The sequence below is a fragment of the Heptranchias perlo genome, unplaced genomic scaffold (genome assembly GCF_035084215.1).
Source record: "Heptranchias perlo isolate sHepPer1 unplaced genomic scaffold, sHepPer1.hap1 HAP1_SCAFFOLD_44, whole genome shotgun sequence".
Lineage (NCBI taxonomy): Eukaryota > Metazoa > Chordata > Chondrichthyes > Hexanchiformes > Hexanchidae > Heptranchias > Heptranchias perlo.
The window spans coordinates 4550223-4564751 of NW_027139453.1; the positions used below are offsets into that span (position 1 = coordinate 4550223).

General features: G+C 43.4%; 1 pseudogene; it reads left to right on the forward strand.

Annotated features, from left to right (window-relative positions):
• The first annotated feature begins 296 nt into the window (after window positions 1-296).
• LOC137312891 (probable G-protein coupled receptor 139) lies at window positions 297-11500 on the forward strand (annotated as a pseudogene).
• Window positions 11501-14529: the final 3029 nt, after the last annotated feature.

The following is a 14529-nucleotide window of genomic DNA, read 5'->3' on the forward strand; positions in this document are numbered from 1 at the left end:
TCTGAGAATAAAGCTAATAATTTTCATTAGTTTATTAATATTATCAAAATTGTGCAGTGTTTGGGTTTTCCAATTCAATCCCAGCACTAAATGTATTCCCTCACAATAGGGACTGAAATCAGCTGTCGTAATCTGTTTGTTCAGATAAGTAAAACTAATTTGAACGATGCTGCAACCTCAAGTCCCCAGTGATATACAACAGTATATAAATTAAAGGCTCTGGGAAAGTATCGCCTCAGAGTTTAAACCAGAAAGATTGCCTGCAGCATGAAGGGACAGATCACTTCACACTGAAAATGGGTGCAACAATTTACAGCGTCGAGAAAATATACTACATGATCCTTGCCGTCATTGGTGTGCCTGGTAAGCGAATATAACCATTTAAGTTGTGTCAATCTGTGAGTGAGCTGTCCTCTGGTTTTACTCTGTAATTGATAAAGTTATATGCTTGTCTAGTGGTGAGCATTATACAGTTAGCGGTACAGTGATATCATTTCAATAAATCAGATGTCATATTTGTTCACGATCCTTACCTTATCTCAATATAAATATTTCAGCTGAAGTCTCATGGTCGAGTAACAGGATCAAATTATTACCTTTAGTGGATGGTTGTGGAAATTTAAGCTGCATTCAGTGCTGTCAAATGTCGGGGGATGTTTATTACTCAGAGCGTCTGTCAAAGCAGAATTTTACTGAGTGTGGGTCACTAACAGGAGTGGAACACCTGACCCCAGTGACCATTTATTACTAGGAGTGTGTGTCAGTGTAGAATTGTACTGAGTGTGGGTCACTAATCGGAGTGGGACACCTGACCCCAGTGACCATGTATTACTGGGAGTGTGTGTCCGTGTTGAATTGTACTGAGTGTGGGTCACTAATCGGAGTGAGACACCTGACCCCAGTGACCATGTATTACTGGGAGTGTGTGTCCGTGTTGAATTGTACTGAGTGTGGGTCACTAATCGGAGTGAGACACCTGACCCCAGTGACCATGTATTACTGGGAGTGTGTGTCCGTGTTGAATTGTACTGAGTGTGGGTCACTAATCGGAGTGGGACACCTGACCCCAGTGATCATTTATTACCGTGAATGTCTCGCAACTATTTATCAATGTTGGTCCGAAGAAATTCTTCCTCGCATCTATACTAAAGTTGCCCAATGATACTCCTGATTCTGATTCCTCCATTCTTGCAGCATTGATGCATTTGTTAATTTTGTCCCGTCCTCACTTTCCTTATCGCTAGATGTATCTTATCTGGTGCTACTCGGTCGCATCTGTGATGTCTAATTTTGAGCCTGAAGAGACTGTGCCAAATTCTGTCTGGATTTCACACAGTGATCTAAGGAGGGTGCAGACTTACATTTGGTCTAACTGCAGGCAGACTCATTTTTCCTCCTTTCTCAGAAATAATTCTCGAGTCATAGCTGGACCTCCAATATTCTCTGTGGCTCTGATAATTTCGCTTCCTTCATTTAATCTCCTATTGAGCTTCAGTATGAATGATGTTAGTTTATTGCATAGAATTACATCGAATCTACAGCGCAGGGACAGACCGTTCGGCCCAACAAGTCCATGCCGATGTTTATACTCCACACGAGCATCTGCCCTTTCTATTTCATCTCACCCTATCAGCATATCCTTCTATTCATTTCTCCCATATGTGTTCATTTAGCTTCCTCTTAAATACATCTATGCTAATCGCATCAACTACTCCAATCTGCCATAATGCGGTCTACACGCAATACTTTCAAAATCCTGAAATCAGACCAACCAGAAGCAACCGACCAAGGTAAACCTGTGAAATTTACGCCTTGTCTCGGGAATGAGATAAGCTGTCTGAACACAGGTCCACTTTTACAGCCTACACTTGCACCCTAACCAGTCACACGCTAACCAGTTACACTGTAACTCGTCACATTCTAACTAGTCACACCTTGAACAGCCACATCCTAACCAGACTCACCTTTACCAGTCACAGCCTAACCAGACTCGCCTTAACCAGTCACACGCCAAACAGTCACACCCTAACCAGTCACACGCTAACCAGTCACATTCTAACTAGTCACACCTTAACCTGTCACACCCTAACCGGTCACACCATAAACGGTCATATTCTAACCAGTCACATTCTAACCAGTAACTTTCACACATCAGTCTTCTCCATCCAGCATCATAGAATCAAAGTGAATACAAACCTGATAAAAGCGCAGAATACCAAAGACCAAATCCCTTCCCATTAACTCATTAACTCACACTGTACACAATCCTAATAACGAAACCCCATCCCATTCACTCCTACTGTAAAGAATCCCAAACACCAAACCCCTTCCCATTCACTCCCAGTGTGCACAATCCTAATAATTAAACGCCTTCCCATTCACTCCCGCTATACAGAATCAAAATGGACAAACCACTTCTCATTCGCTCCCACTGTACAGAATCGCAATAATTAAACACCTTCCCATTCATTCCCACTGTACAGAATCATATTGACCAAACCCCTTCCCATTCACTCCCACTGTACACAATCACAATGGCACAAACCACTTCCCATTCACTCCCACTCTCCAGAATCAAAATCACCAAACCCCTTCCCATTCACTCCCACTGTACAGTAACATAATGGATCATACCCCTTCCCATTCACTCCCACTGTAAAGAATCAGAATGACCAAACCCCTTCCCATTCATTCCCACTGTACAGAATCCCAATGACCAAACCCCTTCCCATTCACTTGCACTGTACACAATCCCAATGACACAACACCCTCCCATTCACTCCCACTGTACAGGATTCCAAAGGATCCAACCCCTTCCAATTCACTCCCACTCTAACGAATCACAATGACCCAACACCTTCCCATTCACTCCCACTGAACAGGATCCCAAATGACCAAACGTCTTCCCATTCACTCCCACTGTGCAAAATCGCAATGACCTAAACATCTTCCCATTTACTCCAACTGTGGAGAATCCAAAAGGGCCAACCCCTTCCCATTCACTCCCAATGTACAGAATCCCAATGGCCTAACACCTTCTCATTCACTCCCACTGTACAAAATCACAATGTCCTAATCCTTTCCCATTCCCTCCCACTGTACAAAATCCCAATGACCAAATATCTTCCAATTCACTCCCACTGTGCTGAATCCCAAAGGACGAAATCCCTTCCCATACGGCTCCCACTCGACAGAATCCCAATGACCCACTCTTCGAAATCCCAATGACCAAACCCCTTCCCATTCACTCCCACTGCAACGAATCCCAAGGGACCAAACGCCTTCCCATTCAGTCCCACTGCACAGAATCAAAATGACCAAACATGTTCATATTCACTCCCACTGTACAGAATCCGAAAGGACCAAACCCATTCCCATTCACTCGCACTGTACAGAATCGCAATGACGCAACACCTTCCCATTCACTCCCACTGTATAAGATCCCAAAGGAAAAACCCCTTCCAATTCACTCCCACTGTAAGGAATCTCAATGGACCAAACGCCTTCCCATTCACTCCCACTGCACAGAATCCCAATTATCAAATCCCTTCACATTCACTCCAACGGTATAAAATCCCAAAGGACCAAACCCCTTCCCATTCGTTCCCGCTGCACAGAATCCCAATAACTAAAACCCCTTGACATTTACTCCCAATATATAGAATCCCAATATGTCAACCCACTTCCCATTCACTCCCACTGTACAGAATCCCAATGTGTCAAACCCCTTCCCAGGCACTCTCTTTGAACCGAATGCCAATGGACCAAAGCGCTTCCCACTCACTCCCATTGTATGGGATACCAATGAGTCAAACCTCTTCCCACTCACTCTTAATGACCTAAACCCCCTTCCATTCAATCCATTGCACAGACTCCCAATGGAATCAGAATATCATTTGAACTGCACCAGCAGAAACAAATGTTAACTATTTACAAACAGATGAACAGCAGGAAAGCAGTTTTACAGTATTCAAATGTTGTTTATAATGACTTATTCTTTCCCTGTGTATAGTTACTGCAAACACTTTAGTTTTGTTGGTGCTTATTAATCCATTTTCCCCGATGCGGTCCTGAGAGTTTCTGGTTCATGAGTGTTGAAATTTATAACCTTGCTATTCCACAGACTGAATATTGGGCAGTGGTTATTGATTCGCCCACTTGTGCAACTGATGAAGTTTTATTCAACCTGTTCTTATGCTTGATTCAGAGTCTCTACACATGCAACCTGCACCGATCCATGCCCTTAGCTCAGTGAGGTGTGTTCCTGTGAGGAGAGACACGTATTGCTGAAGAACAAACATATTGGGTTTCCATAATACAGAGATCTGTCGGGCAGTAAATAATAAATTAGTAAACTCTTAATAATGAAAAAAATAGTGCACTGCTTCAATAAATGAATCACTTCAATATCTGCAACATTATAAAATGACTGGTGACTGTGATTAAGTAATACTCATGTTGTTTAATGACTGCTGACTGTGATTAACTAATACTCATGCTGTTTAATGACAGATGACTGTGATTAACTAATACTCATGTTAGTTAATCACAGTCACCAGTCATTAAACAACACTCATGATGTTTAATCAATTTGTTCAATTATTATTTGAGATTGCTCAGTTGCTCTCGTCTCGAATCTCTCGCCCTTCTAGTGGATCTGAATCTTCATCCATTAATTCGTTCTGACCCGACTCTCCGAGGACACACGACACTTCGTTGTCTGAGGAGACTGCTCGGCTCCAGATTTTCATTTTAAAAATTAGAAAAATTGAAAATAGGAGCAGGAGTAGTCCATTCGACCTTTCGAGCCTGCTCCGCCATTCAATATGATCATGGCTGATCCTCGATCTCATCACCATATTCCTGCTCTTTCCCCGTACACTTGGATGCCTTTTTGTATCTAGAAGTCTATCTATCTCCTTCTAAAGATATTCAGTGAGTTGGCCTCCACAGCCTTCTGTCGTGGAGAATTCCACAGGTTCACCTCCCTCTGAGTGAAGAAATTTCTCCTCATCTCAGTCCTAAATGTCCCAGCCCGTATTCTGAGACTGACCCCCTCGTTCTAGAAACCCCAGCCAGGGTAAAAATCCTCTCTGCATCCATTCGGTACAGCACTGTCAGAATGTTATATGTTTAAGTGAGATTCCCTCTCATTCTTCTAAACTCGAGTGAATACAGGCCGAGTCAACCAAATCTGTCTTCATACGACAGTCCTGCCATCCCAGGAATCAGTCCGGTGAACCTTCGCTGCACTCGCTCTAAGCAAGTATATCCTTTCTTAGGTAAGGAGACGAAAACTCCATACAATACTCCAGTTGTGATCTCACCAAGGCCCTGCAAAACTGCAGTAAAACATCCGTGCTCCTGTACTCAAATCCTCTTGCAATGAAGGCCAACATACCATTTGTCTTCCTAACTGCTCGCTGCACCTGCATGTTTGCGATCAGTGACTGGTGCACAAGAACTCCCAGGTCTCTTTGGACAGCAACATTTCCCAAACTATCACGATTAAAATATACTCTGCCTTTATGTTTTTCCTTCCAAAGTGGATAACTTCACATTTATCCACATTATACTGCATCTGCCATGTATTTGCCCATTCACTAAACTTGTCTAAATCGCCTTGAAGTCTCCTTGCACTCTTCCCACAACTCACCATCGCACCTAGTTTTGTGTCCTCACCAAACTTGGAAATATTACACTTGCTTCCCTCATCCAAATCATTGATACACATTGTGAACAGCTGGGGCCCAAGCACTGATCCCTGAGGTACCCCACTGGGCACAATCTGCCACCCCTTAAAAGACGTGTTTATTTCTACTCTCTGTTTCCTGTTTGTTAAACAATTTTCAATCCATGCCCTGGATTACCCCCAATCGCATGTGCTTTAATTTTGCACACTTATCTCTTATGTGGTACTTTATCAAAGGTCTTCTGAAAATCCACTGGTTCTCCCTTATCTATTCTACCAGTTACATCCTCAAGAAACACCAGTAGGTTTGTCAAATATGATTTCCCTTTCATGAATCCATGTTGACTTTGTCTAATCCCGTTGATATTTTCTAAGTATCCTCTTAACACATCCTTTTGTGTCAGAATCTAGCATTTTCCATATTACTGATGTTAGGCTAACTGGTCTGTAGTTCCCCGTTTTCTCTCTCCCTCCTTTTTTTTTAAATAGTGGGTTTACATTTGCCAATCTGCAGGAACCGTTCCATAACCGATAGAATTTTGGAAGATGACAACTAATTCATCCACTATTTCCATGGTTACTCTTTTAGAGCTCTGGGATGCAGGTTATCAGGCCCAATAATTTCTCCAGCACTATCTTTTTAATAATTCTAATTTCCTTTGTTTCCTCCTTCTCACTAGTCCCTTAGTTCCCTAGCATTTCTGGGAAGTTCATTCTGTCTTCTTCCGGGAAGCCAGAACCAAAGTATGTGTTTAATTGCTCTGCAATTTCCTTGTTCCCCATTATAAATTCTCCCGTTTCTGACTGTAAGGGACCTAAATTTGTCTTAACTAATCTTTTTCTTTTTACATACTTGTAGAAGCTTTTACAGTCCACTTTTATGTTCATTGCAAGTTTACTCTCATACTCTATTTTTCGCCTCTTACTCAATCTCTTGGTCCTTTTTTGCTGAATTCTAAACTGCTCTCAATCCTCAGCCTTGCTACTTTTTCTGGCAACTTTATATGACTCCTCTTTGAATCAAATACTATTCTTAATCTCGTTTGTTAACCATGGTTGGTCCGCTTTTCCTTTTGTGTTTTAGCGAAATTTGATTTCTACCCCTTTCATTACTTCGCTCTTGTCCAAAGACCAGTAAACCCGTGCTCCCCTCAAACTCACACGGGATGGGATCACACCTGCCAGACAGCAGACACCGAAAACTTACCCCCAACCTTCCCCCGCTGGTATATTGCGGGGGCCTCACTTCTAGTCTATTGGTTGAGTTTCCTTTACTTACTCTTCCGCTCAAACTCCTCGCCCTCTCATTACGTTTTATTTTATTTCACTTGCATCTATTTCCTTCACACAATGCACGATCATTTTTTTTTTACACATTGAAATGACAAGACCTTGCTTTCATATACAACAAAACATTTCCCTACTTTGGGCAGGGTTCAGGGTTAGGACGCTAAACACAGTGACTCTGGGCTGGGAAGGAAGAACCGTCTCAGGTTCCAGCTCATGAACACTGTGCAGTAACTCTGCCGCAACGTGCAAGTGTATGTGGTGAGAACACTAGGATATGCCCACACTCATATAATTACTGTCCGAGATGAGGAGAACACGGATATCACCACACACTCAGAATTACTGACTGAGACCAGGAGATCACGGGATATCCCCACATCCACATACTCACTGCCTGGCCTCAGGAGAACACTGGGACATCCCCAAATTCACATGCTTATTCTCTGCGCCCAGCAGAACGCTGGGATATCTCCACACTCACATCCTTACTTTCTGTGCTCAGGGGAACACTGGAACATCCCCACACTCAAAATAAATGTTGTCTGTTCTCAGGAGAACACTGAAAGTTCTACAAATCCATATGCTCACTGTCTGGGTCCAGGACAGCACTGGGATATCCCTACATTCACATACTCACTGTCCGGGCTCAGAAGAGTACTGGGATAGCTTTACACTCGCATACTTACTGACTGGGACCAGGCTGGGCAGGTGGAAGGAGTATCATTGGGAGAGCATTTTGGTTGTAGTGATCACAATTCAGTTATTTTTAGTGTAATAATGGAAAAAGGACAAAGATAGAACTGGAGTAAAAGTTCTCAATTGGGTTTGGCGAACCTTACTATTCTAAGACGTGATTCAGCAAACGTGGACTGGAAAGAGCTACGTGAAGTAAATCAATGTCGGAACAGTGGGAAGCATTCAAGCGGAGATTCAAGGGGTTCAGAGTAAAAATGTTCCCACAAAGAAAACGAGTGGGGCTTCTATATCTAGAGCCCATTGGATGTCAAGGAGCATACAGGGTAAGATAAGGCGGAAAAGGAAAATTTATGGCAGACACCGAGAACTCAAAACTAGAGAAAGCCTTGAGGAGTATAAAAAGTGCATAGGTGAAATTAAAAAGGAAATTCGGAAAGTAAAGAGAGGTCAAGTAAAATCAAGCTGTTGTTGTGACTGGAAGGATGTTTCCAGTGGGGTTCCGCCGGGCTAATTACTATGGCCCTTGTTTTCTGTGGTATATATTAATGATTTGTACTTAAATGTAAGGGGCATGATTAAGAAGTTTGCTGATAAAGCCAAAAATTGGCCGTGTGGTTGATAGTTAGGTCAAAAGCTGCAGACTGCAGGAAGATATCAATGGACTGGTCAGGTGGGCAGAAAAGTGGTGAATGGAATTCAATCTGGAGAAGTGTGAGGTAATGCATTTGGGGAGAGAAAACAAGGCAAGGGAATACACAATAAATGGGAGGATATTGAGAGGTCTAGAGGAAGTCAGGGATCTTGGACTGCATGCCCACAGATCCCTGAAGGTAGCAGGACAGGTAGATAATCTGGTTAAGAAGGCATATGGAACAGTTTCCTTTATTAGCCGTGGTATAGAATACAAGAGCAGGCAAGTAATGCTGGAACTGCATAAATATTGGTTGGGCCACAGCTTGGGTCCTGTGTACGGCTCTGGTCATCACATTACGGGAAGGATGCAATTGCACGAGAGAGGGTACAGAGGAGATTGACGAGGATGTTGCCAGCACAGTAGAATTTTATCTGTGAGGAAAGATTTGAGAGGCTGGATTGTTCTCTTTGTATCAGAAGAGGCTGAGGGGTGATTTAGTTAAGGTGTATAAAATTATGAGGGGCCGAGATAGAGTAAATAGGAAGGGCCAAATTCCCTCAGCAGAGAGGTCAATAAACAGGAGGCATACATTGAAAGTGATTGGTGGAAGGATTAGAGGGGAGCAGAGGGGGAAAAAATAGCCAGACGGTGGCGTGGCTCTGGAACTCAGTGCCTGAGAGAGTGGTAGTGGCAGAATCCCTCAACTCATTTAAAAATGACATGGATGTGCAGCTGAAGTGCTGCGACCGACAGGCCGACAGAGCAAGTGCATGAAAATGGGATTAGGCTCGGTGGCTCGACCGGCGCGTACAAGATGGGCCGCATGGCCTCCTTCCGTGCCGTAAATTTTCAATGATTCTATCAAAAGACTGGGATACCCACTCACTGATACATTACTGTCTGGGCACAGGTAACAATGGGATATCCAAACAGTCACACACTTGCTGTGTGGGCTCAGTTGAACACTGGGATATCATCACACTCACATATTTACAGTCTGAGCTCAGGAGAACAATGGGGTGTCCCCACACTCAACTACTTCGTGTCTGGGCTCAGGACAAGAATGGAATATCCCCCACGCACAAGTTATTTTATTCGTTCATGGAATGTGGGCGTCGCTGGCAAGGCCAGCATTTATTGCCCATCCCTAATTGCCCTTGAGAAGGTGGTGGTGAGCCGCCTTCTTGAACCGCTGCAGTCCGTGTGGTGACGATTCTCCCACAGTGCTGTTCGGAAGGGAGTTCCAGGATTTGGCCCAGCCACGATGAAGGAACGGCGATATATTTCCAAGTCGGGATGGTGTGAGACTTGGAGGGGAACATGCAGATGGTGTAGTTCCCATGTGCCTGCTGCCCTTGTCCTTCTAGTTGGTAGAGGTCGCGGGTTTGAGAAGTGCTGTCGAAGAAGCCTTGATGAGTTGCTACAGTGCCTGCTGCAGATGGGCATACTCACTGTCTGAGATCAGGATAGAACTGTGATATCTCCACACTCACATACTTACAGTCTGGGCCCAGGAGAACACTGGACTGTCCCCACACTCACATGTTTACTCGCTGGGCTCAGAGAGGAAGTATTAAGGGGTTTAGCATCTTTGGAAGTAGATAAATCGCCAGGCCTGAATGAAATGTATCCCACGCTGTTAAAAGAAGCAAGTTAGGAATTAGCTAAGGCTCTGACCATCATTTTCCAATCCTCCCTGCTACAGGCGATGTGTCCAAGGATTGGAGGGCTGCTACCGTTGTGCCGTTATTTAAAAAGGGAGAAAAGGATAGGCTGAGTATTTATAGGCCAGTAAGTCTAACCTCGGTTGAGGGCAAATTGTTGGGATCAATTCTGAGGAACAGTGTTAATCGTCATTTAGAAACGCACGGATTAATCTAAAACAGTCAACATGGATTTTTTTAAGGGATTGTCGTGTCTGACTAACTTGATTGACTTTTTGAGGAGATAACAAGGAGGGTCGATGAGGGTACTGCGTTTGATGTAGTCTAAATGGATTTTAGCAAGGCGTTTTACAAGGTTCCACACGGCAGACTGGTCGGAAAAGTAAAAGCCCATGGGATCCAAGGGTAATGGGTCCTTCCTGTCCAATCTATCCCTTGAAGCTCGGCTGAGGAGAACACATGCGATAACCCCACACTCACGTACTTACTGTCTGGGCTGAGAGCACTGCAATATTGTAAAACTCATATAGTTAATGTGTGGGCTCAGTCACGGAGAATGGCCCGTTGAGTTTGTTCAGTCATTTCCAATCTCTTTTCCTTCTCTTTCTTACAGTTAATTCAATTGCGATTGTGATCCTATCCCGGGGAAAGTGTCGTCTCTCCACCTGCACCACTCGCTACCTGGTGGCGATGGCAGGGGCGGATCTACTGGTCATTATCAGTGAGGTTGTATTGACTCGGATCAATTATTATTATTTCCCAATATGTTTCCTGGAGATTACCCCTGTGTGTAGTGTTATCGCTGTCCTGGCTCATGCAGCCACAGACTGTTCTGTCTGGTTCACCGTCACTTTCACTTTTGATCGATTTGTGGCCATTTGTTGCCAGAAGCTGAAAACTAAATATTGCACCAAGAAAACTGCGGCTGTGGTTTTAGCGACAACCTGCATACTGCTGTGTTTGAAAGGCATTCCCTTCTTCTTGACGTTTGAACCTGTTGAGATAATCGACAATTTACCATGGTTCTGTAATTTAAAAACAAGCTCTTTTACCGATCCCGGATGGGTGAGCTTTAACTGGATTGATACGATTTTAAACCCATTGCTCCCATTCACCTTAATTTTGTTGCTCAACGCTCTGACAGTCAGACACATTTTAGTGTCCAGTCGGGTTCGTAAGTGACTGAGGGGTCAGAGCAAGGGAGAGAATCGCAATGACCCAGAGATGGAGAGCAGGAGGAAGTCTGTGATTTTACTCTTCACAATATCCGGCAGCTTCATACTTCTGTGGCTGACAACTGTTGCAGATTTCTTATATTATAACATTGCAGGAACAAGTCCCCGAGATTATAATGATTCTTTATTTGCCTTTCAACAGGTCGGATATATGCTTCAGAATTTATGTTCCTGCACAAACACATTTATTTATGCGGTGACTCTGTCCAAATTCAGAGAGCAGTTCAAAAGCGCGGTAAAATATCCGGTTACCTTAATTACCAAATTAATTAATTATAATAATAACTGAGCCCAGCCCAGGAGTGATACTGCGTGTTTCCAGTTAATTAATCTCATATTTATCCGTGGGCTTCCCTCCCCTGAATTGCAGCAAGAATCGCTCGTGACCTGGGATGGGGCAACCATTGTGTTTAGGCGCATTACCCTTTTGATCCACAGGACCGCCATTCAGTTTTGTGCAAACGTCACTCTTTTGATTGACAGTTACGCCATTCTGTTTTGGGACGACTTCACTCCTTTGATTGACGGGTGCACCATCGTGGTAGGAAGACCTCGCTCTTTTGATTGAAAGTTCCGCCATTGTGTTTAGGGAGACCTCACTCTTTTGATTGACAGGTGCACCATTTCAGTTCTTCTGCAAAGAGTCCGTTCCGCCATTTAGCGGAGCAATTCAATTTGTAGCTTCCAGAGTGAGACTTTCTTCAACAGGCCGACAGACAGGGCTGGGCTTTAGTCTAGATGATGTGGGATGTTGTTCAGAGAAATGTTTCTGTAATATTTGAAACAAAAAAATAGTTTAAAAATAACAATAATAAAAAACACGGAGGGAATTTTAACCCAAAATATGAAGATTTATTGCGCAGAAAAACTCCTTACCTTTCAACGGATTATTTATAGTTCTGGTTTTATTAAAGGTTCCTGAAGTTATTATTTCTTTTAACTGACAGAGCCGCTTACTTCTCAGGTTTTTTCTCGTGCCTTTTGCTCTTTTTGTATTTCTGATCAGTCTGTTTCTCTCTATCTGCCTCTTGTTCTCTTGTTTTTTTTTCCCTTCCATACACCCTTCCCTATTTCTCACTAACTTTCTTTTCATATTTCCTCCCTGCCTTCCCCTCCCATTCTGTTTGCTGATATTTGTTATCAATCTCTCACTCTCGGTCTTAGTCTGTCTTCTTACATCACTGCCCCTTTCTCTCCGTTTCTCGCTCATTCTGTTTTACTTTTCACTCCATATATTTCCCTCCTTCTCTTGTATCTCTTGCCTTTTCTCTGAGTGTTTCTCGGTGTATTTATGTTACGGTCTATGTATCACACTCCCTCTCTGTTTCTGTCACCTCTCCCATCTATCGCTTCTTCTCGTTCTTCCTTCTTTCCCCTTGTTGCCTTTATTCTCAACTGTTTTCCGCCAGTTCCATCCTCTTCATATCCTGCTAAGGAGAAAATCAGAAACAGAGTGAGAGCAAAAAGGGAAAGAACAATGAGACGAGGGAAGCGAACACAACACAAAAAGGGTGAGTAATCCAACAGTGTGTCGGAGTGAGATGGAGCGGAGACAGAAAGTGAAATAGGTGAGAAATGGAAAATGGAGAAATATTGAAAGCAAAAAGAGAAAAAGGAGGTAAAGGCAGAAGAAAGAGAAATGAAGAAGGAAGAAAGTGATTCTAATTAAGGAAGGAATGAAAGAGAAAGAAGTGAAAGGAATCGAGAAAGGGGTACAAGGGAAAGAGACAAACATAAATAAATGAGAAATTATGAGGAACGAGAGGAAAATATAACGAAGTCTGAGACAGAAAAGAGAAAGTCAGAAAAATGATGAAGAGCGGAAAGTAAAAGGAGTCAATGAGCTCCCCCAATCCCTGGATTAAATTCAGGGCCTGGCACAGTGATCCTCAAATCTTCTGCCTGTTGCTGCTGATTCGACACAGGACTCGGGACAGTGACCAGATATTTAATACAGGACTCAGGACAGGGAACAGACATTTAATACAGGACTCAGGACAGGGAACAGACATTTAATACAGGACTCGGTACAGTGAACAGACATTTAATACAGGACTCGGGACAGGGAACAGACATTTAATACAGGACTCAGGACAGGGAACAGACATTTAATACAGGACTCGGGACAGTGAACAGACATTTAATACAGGACTCGGGACAGGGAACATACATTTAATAGAGGACTCGGGACAGTGACCAGATATTTAATACAGGACTCGGGACAGGGAACATACATTTAATACAGGACTCGGGACAGGGAACAGACATTTAATACAGGACTCGGGACAGGGAACATACATTTAATAGAGGACTCGGTACAGTGAACAGACATTTAATACAGGACTCGAGACAGGGAACAGATATTTAATACAGGACTCAGGACAGGGAACATACATTTAATACAGGACTCGGTACAGGGAACATACATTTAATACAGGACTCGAGACAGGGAACAGATATTTAATACAGGACTCGGGACAGGGAACATACATTTAATACAGGACTCGGTACAGTGAACATACATTTAATACAGGACTCGGGACAGGGAACAGACATTTAATACAGGAGTCGGGACAGGGAACAGACATTTAAACACGACTCAGTACAGCGAACAGACATTTAATACAGGACTCGGTACAGTGAACCGATATTTAACATACGACTAGGTACAGTGAGCACACATTTAGCACAGGACTCTGTACAGTGAACAGATATTTAAACACGACTCGGTAAAGTGAACCGATATGTAACATAGAACTCTGTACAGTGAAAAGATTTTTAAACACGACTCAGTAGAGGGAACAGATATTTAACGCAGGACTCGGTACAGTGAACAGACATTTTCCGCACGACTCCGTGCAGTGAACAGACATTTAACACATTGCTCGGAACAGGCACAGTAGTTTAACGCACAACTCCGTGCAGTAACAGAAGTTTAACACAGTGCTCGGCAAAGGGTACAGTCATTTAACGCACGACTCGGTACAGTGAACAGACACTTAACACACGACTCGGGACAGTGAACAGACATTTAACACCGGACTCGATGCAGAAAACAGGCAGAGAAAGTAGGATCAGATAGGTAAACGCGTGGCTAGAGAAACGGTGCAGGAGGGAAGGCTTCAGATTCCAAGAGCATTGGGACCAGTTCGAGGGCAGAAGGAATTTGGTCAAAATATATGGGTTGCACCTCAACAGAGCTGGGACCAATGTCCTCGTGGGGAGGATAACGAGTGCTGTGGGGAATTTGGCAAGTGAATGGGCACCAGGATGAAACAATAGAGAGGAGAAACAAGGTGATAGAGGACTAGGAGAGAC